Raw genomic sequence first — 22866 nt, 5'->3', positions numbered from 1 at the left:
ATATTAGTCCCCTATCTGATTTAGGATAGGTAAAGATCCTTTCCCAATCTGTTGGTGGCCTTTTTGTCTTATTGACAGTCTCTTTTGCCTTATAGAAGCTTTGCAATTTTATGAGGTCCCATTTGTGGATTCTCGATCTTACAGCACAAGTCATTGCTGTTCTATTCAGGAATTTTCCCCCTGTGCCCATATCTTCGAGGCTTTTCCTCACTTTCTCCTCTATAAGTTTCAGTGTCTCTGGTTTTATGTGGGGTTCCTTGATCCACTTAGACTTGACCTTAGTACAAAAAGATAAGAATAGATCAATTCACATTCTCCTACTTGATAACCACCAGCTGTGCCAGCACAACTTGTTGAAATGCTGTCTTTTTTCCACTGAATGGTTTTAGCTCCCTTGACAAAGATCAAGTGACCATAGGTGTGTGGGTTCATTTCTGGGTCTTAATTTCTATTCCATTGGTCTACCTGTCTGTCGCTATACGAGGACCATGCAGTTTTTATCACAATTGCTCTGTAGTACAGCTTTAGGTCAGGCATGGTGATTCCACCAGAGGTTCTTTTATCATTGAGAAGAGTTTTTGCTATCCTAGGTTTTTTGTTATTCCAGATAAATTTGCAAATTGCCCTTTCTAACTCAGTGAAGAAATGAGTTGGAATTTTAATGGGGATTGCATTGAATCTATAGATTGCTTTTGGCAAGATAGCCATTTTTACTATATTGATCCTGTCAATCCATGAGGGTGGGAGATCTTTCCATCTTCTGAGATCTTCTTTGATTTCTTTCTTCAGATACTTAAAGTTCTTATCACACCGATCTTTCACTTCCTTAGTTAGAGGCACATCAAGGTATTTTATATTATTTGTGACTATTGTGAAGGGTGTTGTTTCCCTAATTTCTTTCATATCCTGTTTGTCCTTTGTGTAGAGAAAGGCCATTGACTTGTTTGAGTTAATTTTATATCCAGCTACTTCATTGAAGCTGTTTATCAGGTTTAGGCTTCCTCTGGTGGAATTTTTAGGGTCACATATATACTATCATATCATCTGCAAATAGTGATATTTTGACTTCTTTCTTTCAAATTTGTATCCCCCTGATCTCCTTTTGTTATCGAACTGCTCTGGCTAGGACTTCAAGGACAATGTTGAATAGGTAGGGAGAAAGTGCGCAGTCTTGTCTAGTCCCTGGTTTTCATGGGATTGCTTCCAGCTTCTCACCATTTATTTTGATGTTGGCTACTGTTTTGCTGTATATTGCTTTTATTATGTTTAGGTATGGGCCTGTAATTCCTGATCTTTCCAAAACTTTTATCATGAATGGGTGTTGGATTTTGTCAAATGCTTTCTCAGCAGCTAACGAGATGATCATGTGTTTTTTGTCTTTTCAGTTTGTTTTTACAGTGGATTACTTTGATGGATTTCTGTATATTAAACCATTCCTGCATCCCTGGAATGAAGCCTACTTGGTCAGGATGGATGATTGTTTTGATGTGTTCTTGGATTCGGTTAGCAAGAATTTTATTGAGTATTTTTGCATCGATATTCATAAGGGAAATTGGTCTGAAGTTCTCTATCATTGTTGGGTCTTTGTGTGGTTTAGGTGTCAGAGTAATTGTGGCTTAGTAGAATGAATTGGGTAGAGTACCTTCTGTCTCTATTTCATGGAATAATTTGAGAAGAACTGGAATTACATCTTCTTAGAAGGTCTGATAGAACTCTGCACTAAACCCATTTGGTCCTGGGCTTTTTTTGGTTGGGAGACTATTAATGACTGCTTCTATTTCTTTAGGGGATATAGGACTGTTTAGGTCATTAATCTGATCCTGATTTAACTTTGGTACCTGGTATCTGTCTAGAAATTTGTCCATTTCATCCAGGTTTTCCAGTTTTGTTGAGTATATAGCCTTTTGTAGAAGGATCTGATGGTGTTTTGGATTTCTTCAGGATCTGTTTTTATGTCTCCCTTTTCATTTGTAATTTTGTTAATTAGGATGCTGTCCCTGTGCCCTCTAGTGAGTCTGGCTAAGGGTTTATCTAACTTGTTGATTTTCTCAAAGAACCAGCTCCTCATTTGGTTGATTCTTTGAAAAGTTCTTCTTGTTTCCACTTGGTTGATTTCACCCCTGAGTTTGATTATTTCCTAATGTCTGTCTTCTCCTCTTGGGTGAATTTGCTTCCTTTAATTCTAGAGCTTTTAGATGTGCTGTCAAGCTGCTAGTGTGTGCTCTCTCTAATTTCTTTTTGGAGGCACGCAGAGCTATGAGTTTTCCTCTTAGGAATGCTTTCATTGTGTCCCATAAGTTTGGGTATGTTGTGGCTTCATTTTCATTAAACTCTAAAAAGTCTATAATTTCTTTCTCTATTTCTTCCTTGACCAAGGTATCATTGAGGAGATTGTTGTTCAGTTTCTACGTGAATGTTGGCTTTCTATTATTTATTTTGTTATTGAAGATAAGCCTTAGTCCATGGTGATCTGATAGGATACATGGGACAATTTCAATATTTTTGTATCTGTTGAGGCCTGTTTTGTGACCATTTATATGGTCAATTTTGGAGAAGGTACCATGAGGTGCTGAGAAGAAGGTATATCCTTTTAAAATAAAATGTTCTGTAGATATGTGTGAAATCCATTTGTTTCATAACTTCTGTTAGTGTCCATATGTCTTTGTTTCCAGGATCTGTCCATTGATGAAAGTGGGGTGTTGAAGTCTCCCACGTTTATTGTGTGAGGTTCAATGTGTGCTTTGAACTTTACTAAAGTTTCTTTAATGAATGTGGCTGCCCTTGCATTTGGAGCAAAGAAATTCAGAATTAAGAGTTTCTCTTGGAAGATTTTACCTTTGATGAGTATGAAGTGCCCTTCCTTGTCTTTTTTGATAACTTTGGGTTGGAAGTCGACTTTATTCGATATTAGAATGGATACTCCAGATTGTTTCTTCAGACCATTTGCTTGGAAATTTGTTTCCAGCCTTTCATTCTGAGGTACTGTCTGCCTTCTTTCCTGAGATGGGTTTCCTGTAAGCAGCAAAATGTTGTGTCCTGTTTGTGTAGCCAGTCTGTTATTCTATGTCTTTTTATTGGGGTATTGAGTCCATTGATATTAAGAGATATTAAGGAAAAGTAATTGTAGCTTCCTATTGTTTTTGTTGTTAGAGTTGGCATCCTGTTCTTGTGACTGTCTTCTTTTAGGGTTGTTAAAAGATAACTTTCTTGCTTTTTCTAGGGCGTAGTTTCCGTCCTTGTATTGGTTTTTTCTGTTATTATCCTTTGAAGGGCTGGATTTGTAGAAAGATATTGTGTGAATTTGGTTTTGTCATGGAATACTTTGGTTTCTCCATCTATGGTAATAGAGAGTTTGGCTGAGTATAGTAGCCTGGACTGGCATTTGTGTTCTCTTAGGGTCTGTATAACACCTGTCCAGGATCTTCTGGCTTTCATAGTCTCTGGTGAGAAGTCTGGAGTAATTCTAATAGGCCTGACTTTATATGTTACTTGACCTTTTTCCCTTACTGCTTTTAATATTCTATCTTTATTTAGTGTTTTGATTATTATGTGTTGGAAGGAATTTCTTTTCTGGTTCAGTCTATTTGGAGTTCTGTAGGCTTCTTGTATGTTCATGGGCAGCTCTTTCTTTAGGTATGGGAAGTTTTCTTCTATAATTTTGTTGAAGATATTTGCTGGCCCTTTAAGTTAAAAATCTTCATTCTCATCTACTCCTATTATCCGTAGATTTGGTCTTCTCATTGTGTCCTGGATTTCCTGGATGTTTTGAGTTAGGATCTTTTTGCATTTTGCATTTTCTTTGATTGTTGTGTCCATGTTCCCTATGGAATCTTCTTCACCTGAGATTCTGTCTTCTATCTCTTGTATTCTGTTGCTGATGCTCATATCTAAGGTTCCTTGTTTCTTTCCTAGGGTTTCGATCTCCAGAGTTATCTCCCTTTGGGTATTCTTTATTGTTTCTATTTCCATTTTTAGATCCTTGATGGTTTTGTTCAATTCCATCACCTGTTTGGTAGTATTTTCCTGTAACTCTCTAAGGCATTTTTGTGTTTCCTCTTTAAAGGCTTCTAGCTGTTTACCTGTGTTTTCCTGTATTTCCTTCTTAAAGTCCTCCATCATCATCATAAGAAGTGACTTTAGATCCATGTCTTGCTCTTCTGGTGTGATGGTTTATCCAGAACTTGCTATGGTGGGAGAGTTTGGATCTGATGATACCAAGTAACCTTGGTTTCTGTCGCTTCTGTTCTTATGCTTGACTCCTGCCATCTGATTATCTCAAGTACTTGCTGTCCTCATTATATCTGATTGGAGCCTGTCCTTCCTATAATCCCAGTTGATTCAGGACTCCTCAGAGTCCAATGTTCTCTGTGATTGTTTGCTTGTGGGCTCCTGTGAACCTGAGATTCTGGGTGTGTCAGAGTTCTTGGCAGTCAAGTTCCTCTGAGTCCCTGAAATACTGATGTGACCAAGCTCCTTTTATCCTGGGATCCTGTTGTCAAAGATCCTGGGCGTGTTACAGTGCCTGGAAGTGGTGTCTCCTTTGAGGAGTGTGGAGCTGACTGGTCAGTGGTCCTAAGATCAAGTGGAGAGTCCTCTAGGGACCGTGGGGTTATCCACCGACTCCGAGGTGATCCGGTGCTGTCACCGACTGGAAGTCAACCCTAGATTTCTTTTGTCCTAGACATAGTTGCTTCCTTATCTCTATTGATAACCTAGAAAGGTCCTAGTGTGGAGTCTCCTATTATTATTACCAGAGTCTAAGTTATTCCAACTAGAATCATACCCTCTCTTTTGCCCTGAATATTTTTGAAAACTTCACCTTATTTACTCTTTTCTCATTTTGTCATAATGCCCAGTGCCTCTTCTAGGCCAAAAACTTCCTCCAAACTAAAGTTAGCTGCTTTAATCCTTCCCCTGGATACCACCATAACCTTCTACTTCAGCTTAACCAGTTTCCTTACCCAAACTCCTTTCAATTTGATCCCTACCCCCTCATCCCTCTCTTTTGTAAACCTAGTCATATGGCATAGTTATAATCTTCCCATTGAGTTCCATTATGGCTCTATTGAAGTTGACCTCAAAATCCCAATTATACATTAACAACAATATCCTTCAGCTTCAACTGCTCGCTAATGCCTAAATTCCTCATCATGCATCTTCTCAAGGCCTGCCTCCTATTAATTAATTTCTCACACAAATACTCCCATCCTTGGGATCAAAAAATCCAAATGGTGCCTTCCACGTGGTATAAGATTTACCTAAGTCGATTATCCTTTGAGTCCTTGACCTCAACAATGCTCTCTTTACCATACCAGTTCATCTCAGCTTTTTATTGCCTTCACCTGGGAAGAATCTGACACCTTTTTCTCTATATACCTAACTTGGACTGAGCTTCAACAAGACTTAAAGCATAGTCCTTATTATTTTGGCTACCTGGAAGACCCTGGCACCTTTTTCTCTTAACAGCTAATTGGACCGTGCTTCCCTGGTGTTTAAAGGATAGCCCTCATCATTTTGTCCAGGCTCTACAATGGGACATCTCCACCATAGATCTCTCCTAAAGCCAATTCTTAAAATACGTTGATAACCTCCATCTCTATAGCCCCTTATAGGAACTCTGTCCCACCTATACCTCCTAACTCCTTAATGCCCTGAGTTCCTAGGATTACCTGGTTTCCAAAACACAAGGACCAAATCACCCTAGCCACTGCCCAATACTTAGGCCTATCCATCTTTCACCAGTCTAGGCTCATTCCTCTAGAAAGAACATCCCTGTTCCTAAATCAACCTATACTACCCTTAAATAAGAATGTCTCTTTCTTCTGGGCTCTAACATCTTTCATATTTGGATTCCCAGATTCTCTCTCATAGTTCACATTCTTTCAATGGCCTCTAGGGGAACCCTATATGAACTCCCTTCTCACTAACCACACTGATCCAGACTTTCAAACTAGTGTTAGCTCTCATCTCCATCCTCAGTCTACAAAACCCTACAAAACCCTTATTTGTCTTTGTTCATGCAGGTAAGAGCTAGACACTAGCCCTCCTATGCCAAAAGTCTAGAGATAACCTTTTCTCCCATGGCATATGTCTTTAAATAACTGTACTTAGTTGCTCATAGCTAAATTTCTTGCCTACAGATCCTGCCAGCTGCTGTTCTCCTTAACCTTGAGGCTAACAAACTCTAACTCAGTAGACTCCTATTTACTCTACACATTCCTCAGTCACTGAGCCCTTAAGTTGCTACCTCTCTGTAGCATCCAGCTCCTCCATGCCTATCCCCTTGATATAGGCATTCATCATGGGAACTCTGTTTCAGTATCAACCCTGCATCTCTTCTTTCAAATTCTCCCATCTCAGACTGTACCCCCTTGACCCATTTCCACACTAAGTCCTTAGACCTATCTCTTAGCTCCTTTAACAATACAGAACCACCCTATCATGGATACCTCTACCTCTGATTGATTTATAGCCAGAAGTTCACAGAAAATACCACATTAGTGCTAGATAAGCCAGAATCCTAGAACATCTCCATTCCCCAATATCTATTTCATCAAAGAAGCCAAACCCTCACACACTACTTCTCAACATGCCAAACTACCCTTATTAGAACCCTCACACTGGCCAAAGATCTCTCTATAAATATATACAATGACATAAAATATGCCGTAATATCATCTATTCCAGGATCCTTGTATGGAAAGAAATGGATTTCCTTACTCCCAAAGGGATTCTTATCATGAACACTATCTTCATACATAACCTCCTGGAGGCAGTTCTCTCCTCTCAAGCAGCTATCATTTACTACTGAGGATATCACAAGGACAAATGACATATTTCCCTTTCTCAAAATCATTCTGACTTGCTGGGTAAAGACATAGCACTCACCTTCCTCAACCTCACAAACTCCCTACCCAAGATCATGTCTTAAACATTATCAAACAACCCTGAATCCACTAAAGACATCCTGTCCTATCTACAATCTCTATTTCACTCCTCTACCCAGTCCCTCATAACCTTTGTTCAAAACCACACAGCATTACAACCCCCAGACAAAAAATTTTTACAACAGCTCTCTAAAGCTTGCTACACCTGCCAATAAACTAACTCAACCTCCGACATCCAAACCCCCTCATTTCCCACTCACCAGATGCAAGGACTCTAAACCAGCATGGGCTGGCAGATCAACTTCACACACAAGCCCCTTGCCAAAAAAACCACAAATACCATTTTATTTTGGTGGACACATTCTCATGATAGATTGATGTCTTTTTCACTACTAACAAAAAGGTCCACACAATAGTCCAAACCTTTACTTATCACATCACACTCCCCCAATTTGAGTTACCCTCTTCCATACAAATGGATAATGGCCCTGAGTTCACCTCCTCCATTACTCAACAGATAGCCCATTTTCTTCTCATTCCTTTGGAAATTTCATATATCTTATCATTCGGAATAATCAGAAAAAGTTGAAATATTCAAGCATATTTTGAAATAAACTCAGTAAACTCACCCTAAAGCTAAAGCTAGACTGGATAAAAATGTCTACTTAGGTATTACTTAAGGTAAGTGTCTTTGTCAAGAAGCCTCCTTACATTAGCCCCTTCCACAAAGATTTGTCTGCCCCTCAGAGACCCAAAACTTTCTCCCTTCAAGCTTCTTCCCTAATATCCTCTCTCCAACACACTAACCAGCTTATATCCTCCCAAGACCCCCCATGCACCACTCCCTACCCTTGTCATTGAAACAACCAAGTCTCAACCCCATTCTCAAACACAAAGTTCCAATATAAACTCTTTTAAAGGCTCTCACTCTACAATAGCTCTGATCAATTATCGTAAGTCTACAGATGGATCTGTGGCCGATTCCAAAACATACTGACACCTTTGAGGACCTCCTGGAAGCTCTAGAAGAGCTCTGGCTACAAGGAACTTTTATTCCATTCACTATAGATAAGTTCTTTATTTTAGCTCTATATTTTCCCCTAACCCTTCCCTGTGATGCTCTGTGGTCCTCCACTGGTTTCTGTGAGCACTCTTGAGTGAAGCTCTTCTGTCAGTAGGACAAGTCACTGTAACCCCAAATGACTAGGCCTGGAAAGAAAATCTACTTCTTCTTCTTTTTTTTTTTATTACGTATTTTCCTCAATTACATTTCCAATGCTATCCCAAAAGTCCCCCATACCCTCCCCCCCCCCCCAACTTCCCTACCCACCCATTCCCATTTTTTTTGGCCCTGGCATTCCCCTGTACTGGGGCATATACAGTTTGCATGTCCAATGGGCCTCTCTTTCCAGTGATGGCCGACTAGGCCATCTTTTGATACATATACAGCTAGAGTCAAGAGCTCCGGAAAATCTACTTCTAACTCTTTTTTATATCCTCTGGATTACAGTCTTAGTCATACATGACCATCCCCACTTCATCCCTCCTGTGTTCCCCCTTCACCCTTAAATCCCCCTCTAAATGACCATAAAACCCATTTTAATATGTCCACTGCCATCTTAATCCTGCTCCTCTGCCTTACAATAATCATAGCTGTCCTGCTGACCCAGACCTCACCTTGCACTGTTATGTTTTCCAGATACACTGCAGCTGGGGATACAAATGTGGCCAACCACTCCCAATGAACCAAAGGAAAAAAAATGTGTCCCTTTACTTTGATGCCTTCAGAATAATGAGACCAGAGACCTGGTTCACTTGTGGTGGCCTTGGATGGAAAAGAGGCTATGATAAATACTTTTGTTCAAACTATAAGCCAGACTGGCGATTATGACAACCAACAGAATTTTACTGTCTGTAATTAGAATTGTGAAACGGCCTATTCAGATATCTAAGACTCCCTCTTCCATAATTTCTCTTCTCTCTCTCTCTCTTTCTCTCTCTGTCTCTCTCTCTCTCTCTCTCTCTTTCACACACACACACACACACACACACACACACACACAGGTTGCATCAGTAAGGTTATAAATCCTTAAACCCTACAACTCATGTTGATGCCAACAACAAGAGGCAAGAATCATTACTGATGATTGTGAGGTATAGCCAGGAGATAAAGACCTTCATTTATTTCTGCCCCACTACCCACCTTCTGCAGTTGTTATTCAAGCCCCTATACCCCAGTTTAAACCTCTAGCACTCTGTTCTGGGACCTACCACCTCACTCTGCTGTGATGCTGCCTAGTTCCACCCATTATGTCCTGGCAAGCACTAACTCTATCCTTGCTCATGATTGCTGGATTTGTATTCCTCTTCAGGACTAAGAATACTCAGGCCTAGGAATATCCAATATCACCTCTCTAATCAAATCTTCACCAATCTCCTTAGTCCTCTAACTCCAATCCTTCTTAGGCAAACTACATGCATCACCAACACCACAGCCAGCAATACTTCCTGTTCTAATTCAATCATTACCCATTACCCAGAGACCTGTCAGAGCTACTAATGGAACTCATTTCCTCTTCCCATAGGGGATTTCCCTCAAAACATACTGGCTATTGCTAAGGTTTCCAAGAAACTAAAACTGGATGGGTTACTGGCCTAGGAAAAAATGTAATATTCTTCTTCTTCTTAAGGAACATAGCATTAAATGACTCTGAGTGACATACTGCTATACTCATCGAACAGTGCCTTATTCAACCCACATCAGAGAAACTTCTTCTCACAGTAGATAGAAATTAACACAATGACCCACAATTGTACAATGTGCAGAAAATTAGACACTTGGAATATTCAATTCTAAATGGCACATGAAGTCCTAAATGGGGCCTCCAAACTGTCCCCTGAAGGTGCAGAGACTTTTACAGAGGAGGTGGAAAGGGTGTAAGAGCCATAGGAAATGGAGAGCTCCAAGGAAACAGTATCTTCCAGATGTCCACGTGAACTCACAGAAACTGTGGCAGCATGCACAAGACCGGCACAGGTGCAAGCAAGATGGGATCCTAGCACTAAGCAGGAGAAGTGGTCATGTGGTACCCAATGGCAACAGGATGATGTCTTTAAGGGACTCTCAAACTTGTCCCTGAAGTTTCATAAACTAGGCCTCTCCATTGCCTGTGTTTAATCTCAATTCTCTTCCAAGCTCACAGAATACTCAATACTCTTTAAACTCACACCACACTCAATGGCTTTTCCAATCTATAGTTCCAAGGTACTTCCACAATCCTTCCAGAACCACATGTACAGATAGATCTCTATCAGTAATACCTAACAATCTGGTACCAAATTTCTATTTTAGTTAGGGTTTCTATTTCTGGGATAGAACACAATAACCAAAACAACTTGGGGAGAAATGAGTTTATTTCAGATTATGGTCCCATCTCATAGTCCATCACAGAGTAAAACTGGAGACATCACAGAGTGAAGTTGAATTCAAACAGGGAGGGAACTTGGAGGCAAGAGCTGAGGCAGAAGCCATGGAGAAATGCTGTTTACTGACTTACTCATTGTGGCTTGCTCAGACTGTTTTCTTCTAACCCCCAAGAATTACTTGCCCAGGGGTTACACCATTCACAGTGGGCTGGGCCCTCCCACATCAGTCACTAATCAAGTAAATGCCAGATAGACTTGGGTACAGACCAGTCTTGATGCATTTTCTCAACCAAGAGTCCCTCCTTCCAGATATTCTAGATTTGTGTTACGTTCACACAAAACCCAATAGAAATGGTTGTGAAGATCTTTCCTGGCATTTTCTTATACAGAGTTCCATATCTTAAAATATATAACATGATTTAAGTCAAAGGAAATGTGTTCCAATCACAAAGCAAATAAACTAGAAACTGATAATGGAAAAAAAGCTGACAAAACCCACTATTTAGAAACTAAGCAACACATTTCTAACGTGAAAATGTACTGTTGAATATACTTGACTCAGTACCTTTATCTTAAGGATCTAAGTCAAGAGTGGAATAGCTGGGTAAGTTGATAGATCCATTTCCATACTTTTAAGGAACCACTAATCTGATTCCCACACCGGCTCTACCAGTTTGCACTTCCACCAACAGTAAATAAGCATTTCTCTTATTTCACATCTTTTCCAGCTTTTGTTGTCTTTTTATTTATATATGATAGCTACTCTGACAGAAATGAGATGAAACATCAAAGTAGTTTTAATTTACATTTTCCTTATGGATAATGATGCAAAACATTTTTTCTCTTTTTTTTATTAGATGTTTTCTTTATTTACATTGCAAATTTTATCCCCTTTCCTCATTTCCCCTCCCCTGCTCACTAACCCAGCCACTCCTGCTTCCCTATCCTGTATGTAAAACATTTTTAAATTGTTTATTAGCTATTTGTATTTTCTCTTTTTAAAATTCTCTGTTTAGATCTTATATTAGAGGATTATAACTCACAGAATGAATAGACAGACAGACAGATGGTTGATAGATAAATGATAGATAGATAGATAGATAGATAGATAGATAGATAGATAGATTAGATAGACAGACAGGACTCCCAGGATGCATCCTAGGAGAGTACATCTCTTACCTGCTCACAGAGGCATCTGAGGAGGAAAGGGTGGTGGCTTGGTCTGCTTGGGAAGGTTCTGAGCAGTTCTCTTGTCTGGGAAGCTGTGTAGGCTGGATGCCTAGAGAGGGTGAGTTGAGAACAAAGCACAGTCAAGTCTCATGACCTACAGCATGGTCAGGATGGAGTACCAGTGAAGGCAGGAAGGGCTTGGGGTAGCCTAGGAAGGCCTTACCCAGTGGCAAAGTCTAACTCTAGCCCTTGGGAAAGGTCAGAGGGGGTTTTTTAATGACACACAGGGGAGAAGGGCGTTTAAATAACAATCTTTGAAAGAAGAAAACATTTTAAAATCAAAGAAGCTTTAGAAATTAAAAGCCAGTACAACACGTTAGAAAACAGTCACAAATGTGTCTGAATGTCAAACAAAATAGGCCAACAACATGTTCAATGTGGCTGGTCTATACACCAAAGACAGACTGGCTGGTGACAGTTCCTGTAACTGAAGTAGTGTGGAGTTGGGGTCGGGGGAGGGACTAGAGGAGGGGATTGTGATCTTGAGACCACATTGTGGTTCAGAGAAAGCCCATGGCACAGAGGTTGTCAGAATGAATTACGAAAGAAGACTCAACTATGTTTTGTCTATATGAAGCCCCTGTTAACGCAAACCTTACTGCTTATAGGTAAAGATGATGAAAGCTGCAGTGCAGCAATTCTAGTAAAAAGAAGACTATAGTAGCTTTACCAGTTTTATTTTAAACAGACTTCAGATCAGGAACAAAACAGAATAGCAACTTATAATTTTAAAAATTAAGTTTTCTTTATGCTCCAGCCACATATGTTGCAGAGGATAGTCTTGTTGGGCATCAGTGGGAGGGGAGGAGAGGTCCCTGGTCCTGTGAAGGCTCCATGTATAGGAATGTGAGGACAGGGAGACAGGAGTGGGTGGGTGGGCTGGGGAACACCCTCATAGAAGCAGGGTGAGGGAGAATGAGATAGGGAATTTCTGGAGCGGAAACCAGGAAAGGGAATAACATTTGAAATGTAAATAAAGAAAATATCCAATTAAAAAAAAGCAGGAAAAAAAAAAAAAAAAACAAAGCCGGGCGTGGTGGCGCACGCCTTTAATCCCAGCACTCGGGAGGCAGAGGCAGGCGGATTTCTGAGTTCGAGGCCAGCCTGGTCTACAAAGTGAGTTCCAGGACAGCCAGGGCTATACAGAGAAACCCTGTCTCGAAAAACAAAAAAACAAAAAAACAAAAAAACAAAAAAAAAGCAGGAACACTGTAACAAAAAGAAAGAAAGAAAGAAAGAAAGAAAGAAAGAAAGAAAGAAAGAAAGAAAGAAAGAAAGAAAGAAAGAAAGAAAGAAAGAAAAGGAAGGAAGGAAGGAAGGAAGGAAGGAAGGAAAGAAGGAAGGAAGGAAGGAAGGGAGGAAGGAAGGAAGGAAGGAAGGAAGGAAACATAATAATCCTAGATGTGTATACCCAACTGTGGGGCAATGGGCTACACACAGACAGCCTGGTTTCCAGTTGAGGCTAGATCTTGAACCCCAGTGAAACCCAATGGGTGGTAATTTCCACCTACATGGGACAGTAGGCTTTTGACCATGTCTCCTGGACCCCTGGCTCCTGTCAAAGTTACCATCCCCACAGCCGCCACAGGAGAGGCATGGCTATCAGTCACATAGGAATAACACCAAGCCTTCCCACATGCAAATAAGGTTTCCCCAAACTCTCAGTCCAAGCCAATGAGAGGTACCTGTCAAACCCTGAATCATCTCCAGAACTGCATATAAATCCATCCAGGGAATTGAAGGTATGTGAGAACTATTCCTTCGTCTGAATCTTTTGTTCCAAGAGCTGTATGTAACACTTGGGAAGAGATCTCTCCTGAAGAGCCACCCGAGGTCCCGCCACACTCCTTACTGGATTGTCAGTTTTTAGTCAGCCCAGCCCGACCCGACTCAGTTCAGAGACCTGGAAGGCGAGGCAGAGAATTCGTCTTCCTGCCTGCATTTGATTCCCTTCGCTGGAACCTTCGAATCCAGCCTGGACAGAGATCTCCATGGAAAACCTCTGGTACCCAGGTCCACACCCAACAACTGAGCATCAAAACATGCAAGATGAAATAGTATAATATTAAATCATAAGCCTAAGAAAGAAAATAACCAGTTTTCTATTTCAGATATGTAATTCAACATTCCTCTATCTATAATTAATAAATTAGTCAGAAAATCAGAAAAAATATAACTGCCCTGAACACTGACAACATATATAGCCCTAACAGTAATTAATAGGACAAAGGAGATTCCCCCAAGCTTACATGGAACATGGAACATCTATGAGGACTGAACCCATTCCATATCACATAGTAGAAAGCATAACTATATTTTAGGCCTACAGTGCAACTAATCTAAAAATCCCAAACCAAAAAGACAAGTGTGAAAATTACAAATTATTAAAAATTAAATATTATATTTAGAATATTAATTGATCAAAGAGTAAGTATCAAGAAAAAAATAAAGTGAAGTAAATGAAAAGGAAAATATAACATCAAAGTTTATTGTCTGTAGCAAATGCAGCTTGAAGGAAAATACATGCAGCATCAAATGCATATTCATTTAAAGATAAACATAAAATACTTGAAATTTGTGTTTACCCAAAACATTAGAGAAAGAAAAGTAATTAAAGCCTGAAACAAGTAGAAAACAGTTATTGAAGAAATGATTTAAATTGAAAACAGGAAAACAATAGAGAAAAACAATGTGAAGGTCAGTGTCAGTTGTCACCTTGACAGATTCTAGCATCACTATGGAGCTGGGTCCTGGGCATGGTAGTGGGGATTATCTTGATTAGTAAATTGAGACTGGACTACTCAGCCTATAGTGGGCAGCACCATTCCCTGGGCTTAGAACCTAGACCAAATAAAGGAGAAAGTGCAGTAAGCACATGTATTCACCTCTCTCTTCTTGTTGATTCTGAATCTGCTTAGGCGTTTGCTACCTTGAAATTCCTTCCACAATGAACTATACCCTAGAACACTAAGCCAAAATAAACCCTTACTCCCTCAAGTTACTTTTATCAGCATGTTTTATCACAACAGGAACTGCACTGATTTCATAGATTGTAAAAACAATATGATAATTGCTGCATAACTCTATTCACACATGCTTGAATGTTTAGATAAGTTGACTAATTCTGTGAAAGATACAGCTACTAAAATGTATACAGAACAACAACAAAAAAATTGATGGACCTGCTCCCATAATCAAATCACCAGAGACAGATTGTTTCACTAGTTAATTCTATCAAATATTTAGTGAAGAAATGTTACTTTTATAGAATATCTTCCAGAAAATAGAAGTGCAGAGAACCCCCTCCTTTATTCTATGATATCAGCATTTCCCAACTTCAAAAATGAGATAAAGGCCTTGCACAAACTGGTAGGAAAGCAGCTTTATTAGCTCCCATTTCTACAAGGAGCAAGAATTCACACTACTACTAGCAAGTTGAGGGTAACAACACATAAAAGCAGGTTCAGCATGATCAAATAATATTTACATGTGTAGCTACTGAAACTTCTATAAATCTATGTAATCCATATGTCAATAAACTGAATTAAAGATCTATAATTTAATACATAATTAAATACATAATTATGAAAAATTGCTAGAATTAAACAGTCATTTGTGATTGATGAAAAATGCCTTCCAGAAAACTAGGAATTTCTCAGCTTAATAAGGAATGTTAAAAAAAAACTCTATAGACAACATCATAGTTAGTGACAAGAAACTGTATGTTTCCTCCTAATATCAGTATCAAGGCAAGAATATTCTACCTCATTATACCTGTATATCCTATATAGTATCAGAAATTCCACTTAATTCAATATAACAAGAAAAAAAGAGAAATGAAACAGATACTGATTTCATTAGACGATATCCTGTATGTTTTGTGGATTTACAAAACAATCCCAAAACTTAAGAGAAAGTATATCAAGGCCACAAGATACAAATTGATATATGCCAACTATTTTCCTCCATCCAACATTGAGAAACTGAAACCTAAAAACATCATTTATAAATAGGGCATGGTGGCCTGTACCCATAATCTCAGCAATCAGGAAACAGAAGCATGGCTGTGTAACAGACTACCCTGAGCTGCATGGAGGAAACTTATCCTTAAAGGGAGCCAATGATTGGGAATGAAGCTCAGTAGTACAGCACTTGTGCAGCACGTGCAACATCCTTGATTTGATCTCCAGCATGGGGGAAAAAAATCAAATTATAGTAACACCAAAAAATAATACACACACAAATATTACAAAATATGAGTAAGAAATATATGCAGAAATTTACAAAACATATCTGAAAAAGTTAAAATAGAACTAAAAAGTGGAGATGTGTTTCAAATAAATGGATTGGAGGATTCAAAGTCTAAATGTTGAGTCTTACAAATTTAACATCCAGTATCACAGGAATATAAATACATTTCAAGAAAACTATTTTTCAGATGTGTATAAACCACTTCTAAAGTCTTCTGAGAAGGTAGAGTACCCTGCAGTGGACAATACAACACAGCAGAAGAACAGGTTAAAGAAGAAACGCTCCTCACCCGTAGAACTTACTATGAATCAATAGATATCAAGGCACAAAGGTATAGTTGTCAATAGATTGATGACACACAACAGAGAACACAAGATTGGACCATTCTTGCATTTCCCACAAAACTAATTAAAAATTAATCACAAACTAAACATAAAACTACAAAACTCTAGAGGAAAAAAATAGAAGGAAGTCTACATGGCCTTGATCTGGGTTGCTTACCTACAAATAGCAAAGCATGACATTTGAAAGAAAAACATCTTAAGTTGACTTCCTTAGAAGTAAAGAATTAATGTAAAATGTAGGTTCTGCATACAACATGAGCAGTCTTTTATATTTTTGAATATTGTCTCCTTAATCTTGATTGGATAGGACAAACCTATGAATTTAGAAAAGCATATTTATTGGTGTCTCTGTGATAGTATTTTCAGAGAAGATTAACCAAAGGAGGAGAGAGGATAGATAGATGATAGTAAGATAAATAAGTAGATAGATAGATAGATAGATAGATAGATAGATAGATAGATAGATAGTGGATGGATGGATGGATAGATGGATGCATAGATGGATAAATATAGATGCTTGTGTGTTTATATGTGTGTTCAAACACTGACAACATCATAGATGCCTGTGTTTTATCCTCACTTGAGTAGTTTATGCTTGCTTAAAGAAGAAAGCACACTATTATTAAGATAGAACGTAAACTCCCATTCAATTGGGGATCATTTTCTCTTCTGCCCTTGATTGAATGCTTCTATATTTAAATTTTTGGTTGTTTACCACTAAGCAGCAGGTGTACGTGTCCTACAATGAAAAGTCATTAGGGCATCTACCACTACAACACTCCCAAGATAGGATAACAAGGTCATGGAACTCAGTACATGAGGCCTTTTCCTGAGCAGGACAGAACATAAGGTCAATGTCTACACAGCCCAGTAAATGTGTCTGCACGAGCAGTATGAATGAGCTTTACCACCTCCTTTGGAATGACTTCATTACAAAACTTTTCAGAACTCATCTTTCCAAACTAATGCAACCTCTAGGCTAAGGGCTCAAGGACTATGGGAGCTTGAATGACAAACGTACTGCATACACTCAGGTATTTGAACATTTGATCGCCAGTTTGTGGTACTATTTGGGAAGGTTATGGAACTTTTTTTTTTTTTTTGAGACAGGGTTTCTCTGTGTAGCCCTGGCTGTCCTGGAGCTCACTTTGTAGACCAGGTTGGCCTCGAACTCAGAAATCCACCTGCCTCTGCCTCCCAAGTGCTGGGATTAAAGGCGTGTGCCACCACGGCCGGCAGGTTATGGAACTTTTAAGAGGAAGACTTTTAAGAGGAAGAAGTACATCATTGGGTTCAAGTTTTGAGAGTTGATAAGAGTTGATAGCTTTATTCTTTTTTGTTTTGTTTTGTTTTTTTCGAGACAGGGTTTCTCTGTATAGCGCTGGCTGTCCTGGAACTCACTTTGTAGACCAGGCTGGCCTCGAACTCAGAAATCCGCCTGCCTCTGTCTCCAAAGTGCTGGGATTAAAGGCATGAGCCACCACTCCCAGCGATAGCTTTATTCTTTGCCCCTCCTCTCTCCTTTTCTCTCTTCTCTTTTCTCTGTCTCTCTCTGTCTCTGTTTCTCTCTCTGTTTCTCTCTGTGTGTCTCTGTCTTTCTTCGTGTCTGTGTCTCTTTGTGTGTCGATTTCTCTGTGTCTCTGTTTCTCTGTGTCTCTCTGTCTAGCTCCTCTCTCTCTCTCTCTCTCTCTCTCTCTCTCTCTCTCTCTCTCTCTCTCTCTCTCTCTCTCTCCTGACCTTCCTTCCTTAATGTAGATAAAATATGATCACCCAGTTTACTGCTGCTGCCAGCATGCCACACCTTCCCCACTGTTAACGGGCTTTAACACTCTAGAGCCATGAACTAAAATAAACCCTTTCTTCCTTAAATTGCTTTGGACACAGTATTTTATCACACCCAAAGTAACTAATACAGAAACTGGGACTGGGGGAAGTGGATCATTTCTATGAAAAACCTGACCATGTTGTTTTTGCAAGACGAGAGGAGACATGGGAACTCAAGGTTAGAAAATATGTCGAATAGTACTACCGGAAGATCCAGCAATACCTCTCCTGGGCATATACCCAGAAGATGTTCCAACTAGTAAGAAGAACACATGCTCCACTATGTTCACAGCAGCCTTATTTATAATAGCCAGAAGCTGGAAAGAACCCAGATGTCCCTCAACAGAGGAATGAATACAGAAAATGTGGTACATTTACACAATGGAGTACTACTCAGCGATTAAAAACAATGGATTTATGAAATTCTTGGGCAAATGGATGTATCTGGAGGATATCATCCTTAGTGAGGTGTCTTAGTCAGGGTTTCTATTCCTGCACAAACATCATGAACAAGAAGCAAGTTGGGGAGGAAAGGGTTTATTCGGCTTACACTTCCATACTGCTGTTCATCACCAAGGAAGTCAGGACTGGAACTTAAGCAGGTCAGGAAGCAGGAGCTGATGCAGAGGCCATGGAAGGATGTTCTTTACTGGCTTGCTTCCCCTGGCTTACTCAGCCTCCTCTCTTATAGAACCAAGATTACCAGCCCAGAGATGGTCCTACCCACAAGGGGCCTTTCCCCCTTGATCACTAATTGAGAAAATGCCTTACAGTTGGATCTCATGGAGGCATTTCCTCAACTGAAGCTCCTTTTTCTGTGATAACTCCAGCTGTGTCAAGTTGACACAAAACTAGCCAGTACATGAGGTAACCCAATCACAAAAGAAGTCATTAGATATGCACTCACTTATAAGTGGGTATTAGCCCAGAAACTTAGAATACCCAAGATACAATTTGCAAAACACAAGAAAATCAAGAAGAGGAAAGACCAATGTGTGGGTACATCATCCCTCCTTAGAATAGGGAACAAAATGCCCATGAAATGAGTTACAGAGACAAAGTTTGGAGCTAAGATGAAAGGATGGACTCTCCAGAGACTACCCTACCTGGGGATCCATCCCATAATAAGCCACTAAACCCAGACACTATTGCATATGCCAGCAAGATTTTGCTGAAGGGACCCTGATATAGCTGTCTCATTTGAGGCTATGCCTGGAAAATACAGAAGTGGATGCTCACAGTCATTTATAGGATGGAACACAGGTCCCCCAATGGAGAAGCTAGAGAAAGCACCCAAAGAGCTGAAGGGGTCTGCAACTATATAGGTGAAACAACAATATGAACTAACCAGTACCCCCAGAGCTCGTGTCTCTAGCTGCATATGTAGCAGAAGATGGCCTAGTCAGCCATCATTGGGAAGAGAGGCCCCTTGGTCTTGCTAACTTTATATGCCCCAGTACAATGGAACACCAGGACCAAGAATTGGGAGTGGGTGGGTAGGGGAGCAGGGCGGGGGGAGGGTATAGGAAACTTTCAAGATAGCATTTGAAATGTAAATAAAGAAAATATCTAATAAAAGAAAAAAAGAAAAATAGAAAACCTGTCGAATTCCCTAAGAACAGCTTAGTAAATTGCTCTAATAGGAGACTATAAGACTATGATACAAACAGTGGAACCTGGACTCATGAGATTTCAGAGGGGAACAAGGTCTCTACTAGGAACTGAGCTGAAGGTCATTTGTATGCTGTTGGAGAATAATATGGCTGTTTTCTAGTCATGTCCTAAGAATTTATGTGAACCTCTATTTAAAAAGCAGTGGATGGATTCATTGCACGGAGGAAGTTTTAAGGCAGCATAATGTGGAACCTACAGCATGGTTATTACTGCTTATTCTTGTGCATGACTGCAGTAAAAGAATATAGAAGTGTTGCAGAAAGAACTGAAATGTACAGTCAGGAGAAGAATACAGTACTGGAAATCTTAAGGCTATAGTAAACTTATGTGCTTTAAAAAAGAAGCAATGATTGTTGATGAGATTAATGTCAAGAAAGAGAAGTCTTTTCCTTACAATAGAAAGATAGAAAAGGTGCCCTAAGGGAGACAACTTAGGCAGACAACTTTCTAATTGTGGAAGGAACAAAACACGGATGCATCTGAGGTCCAGAGGGGCAGTAGTCTCTCCCCAACTGACAGCTGAGCTGGGATAGCATCATCCTGACGGTGCCAGCTTTGAGGGTACAAAAGATGCAAGACTGAGAAAGTAATGGATTCTTCCTCTGTGGTTTCAGAATAAAGCCAGGGGACATGCAGCAGGTTTGCAGTCTCTGTGAGGAGACCCAGTACATGCTGTTATGGAACCTTTTGGAGGTGCAACATTGCTAGATGAAGCATGTCACTGGGCCAGGCTTTGAGGGTTTATCACCTTGATACATATCCTGTTCTTTCTCTCTGCTTCCTGTATGTGGAGGACAGAAGAATCAACTAACTTGACTGAAATGGAACCAGCTAGCTTCCTGACTAACATGCCATGACTTCCCTGTCGTAATGTGCTCCGGATCTCTAGAATAATAAGCCCAAATAAACTTTTAAATAATTTTTTAAACTTATTTTTTACTTATTCACTTTACATTCCACTCAACACCTCCCTCCAGGGCACTCCTTCCCACAATCCTTCCCCAATTCTCACCCCCCTTCTCCTCTGAGTGGGTGGGGACCCTCTGGGTCTCCCTCAACCCTGGCACTTCAGGTCTCTTCAAGGCTAGTCACTTCCACTCCTGCTGAGGTGAGAAAAGGCAGCCTAGCTAGAAGAATATACTACATGCAGGCAACAGCTTTGGGGATAGCCCCTGATCCAGTTGTTTGGAACTTGCTTGAAGGTCAAGCTGCATATCTGCTACTTATGAGCAGGGAGGCCTAGGCCTAGGTATGTTCCTTGGTTGGTGGTTCAGTTTCTGAAAGCCCCAAGGGTCAAGGTTAGTTGATTCTCCTGCTTTCCTGTGGAGTTCCTATCCACATTCTGGGCTACAATCCTTCCTCCTTTTCTTCAACCAATCCCAAGCTCCATCCACTGTTTGGCTGTAGGTGTCTGTATCTGTCTGAGTCGGTTAGTGGGTGGAGCCTCTCAGAGGACAGCCATGCTTGACTCCTGACTGCAAGCATAACATTAATAGGGACTGAGGCTTGCCCATGGATGGGTCATAAGTTGGGCCAGTTATTGATTGGCTGTTCCCTCAGTCTCTGTTCCAATCCCAACCCCTATACTTTTTATAGACACGATTAGTTATGGGTCCAAAGTTTCATGGGTGGGTTGCTGTTGTTCCACTGGGCTTCCTGCCTGGCCACAGGAGGTAGCCTCCCCAGTCTCTATATCCCCTGTGCTATGAGTCACAGCTAAGGACACCCCCCGTTGATTATTGGGTACCTCTCCTATCCCAGTTCTCTGTCTCTTCCTGGTGATACTTCTACCTGCCCCCTTCCCCCATTCAGTTGTTGATTTCCATTCATTCTCATGGCCATCTCCACTTGCCCTCCCCACACACGACTCTGAACCCCCAAATAAACTCTTTATTCTTTAAGTTTCATTTGGACAGCAACAGAAAAGTAACTAATAGAATGCCCCCCTTTTTTTTCTATGAGAAAAGCCGATGTAATCATCCTTCTCTAATAAGGGAAACTCGTCTAATTTATGAAACATCTTATGAATCCTCCCTCTCTCCTATTTCCTTAAACCCTGAGCAAACTAACACTGTCAGATTGTAGAACTTCATTGACTTATTTTGTTAGGAATAGGGCCTGTTAGGAGCCTATACTTAAACTTAGTATAATAAACCTTCCACTCCTAACTAGAGATATAACTTCTCCACCAACTTTTAGGCAGAATTTCATCAAAGGAGTCAACAACTGAGATGAAGTTTCCTTTGTGACTGGAGCAGTGAGAGGGCGAAGAAAGGACAAGACAGTCACACACACATACAGAAAAGCCTGGGTCAGGTGGGCTGTTTTCATTCTGATAGAGTAGTGTTAAATACTCAACAGCTTGGTACCTTGGTGTGTTCTGTTATGTAGAGTGCAGGAGGAGGGATTAGCTAGTCTCTGTAGGAGGTCTCTGTAGTCAAGAAATCTCAGGTTGTAAACAACCCAGAGGAAGATACTGCAATTGCTAATTTTTGCACATTCCAACATTCTCATTTAGATCAGAGGAAGGCAACCATCCCCGAGAGCTTCACTCTGGGGATCTGGAGGAAGGCTCTGCCAATTCCCATGGGTCTGAGACACTGGAGTTATTGACATGGCTGTGCCCATGTCAAGCAATACACATTCACTTAGAACTTAATCCATTCTGAGTTCCTTTGGTCCCCAGACATAACTGATGGAACAATAGTTAAAGATAACTCTGTAAGATCAAGTAAAACTGATGCCTGATTCTCTGTTTATAAAAATGTCCTCTTCAATGTTGGTTTGCTTAAAAATATTTGCCAAGATCTGGCCCACAGAGTAAGCATGTTATGCTTTATCTTCAACTGAACTGGGAAGGGCTTGGTGATTCGACCTTCTACAAATGATAACTTTGTATGTTTTCCCCCTTTGGGGTAAGGCTTTTACTTTCAGATAGTCCCCATATTAACTATTAATTATTAACATTAATCCATACTAAAAGAGAGTCTACAAAAAGTATTGCTTCTACTTGGGGCACTCCTAACTACAAATATTAACCTAGTTGGAAAATTTTTCTTATTATACCATGACTCAACTCTCCATACAACCTTGAATTACAATAACTCTCAAAATTGACTAAATCTTTCAGTTTCTTTAGCCAAAGATACTTCTATTAGTTCCTCTAAATCAGAGATTTGTGCTTTTGTGCAACAGCCATTATTTTCTCATAAGATAATTTTTTGACATCT

This window comes from Mus caroli, unplaced genomic scaffold (assembly GCF_978045245.1).
Source record: "Mus caroli unplaced genomic scaffold, Mus_caroli_1 scaffold_8, whole genome shotgun sequence".
In the NCBI taxonomy this organism is placed as follows: Eukaryota; Metazoa; Chordata; class Mammalia; order Rodentia; family Muridae; genus Mus; species Mus caroli.
This window is presented reverse-complemented; position numbering follows the sequence as displayed.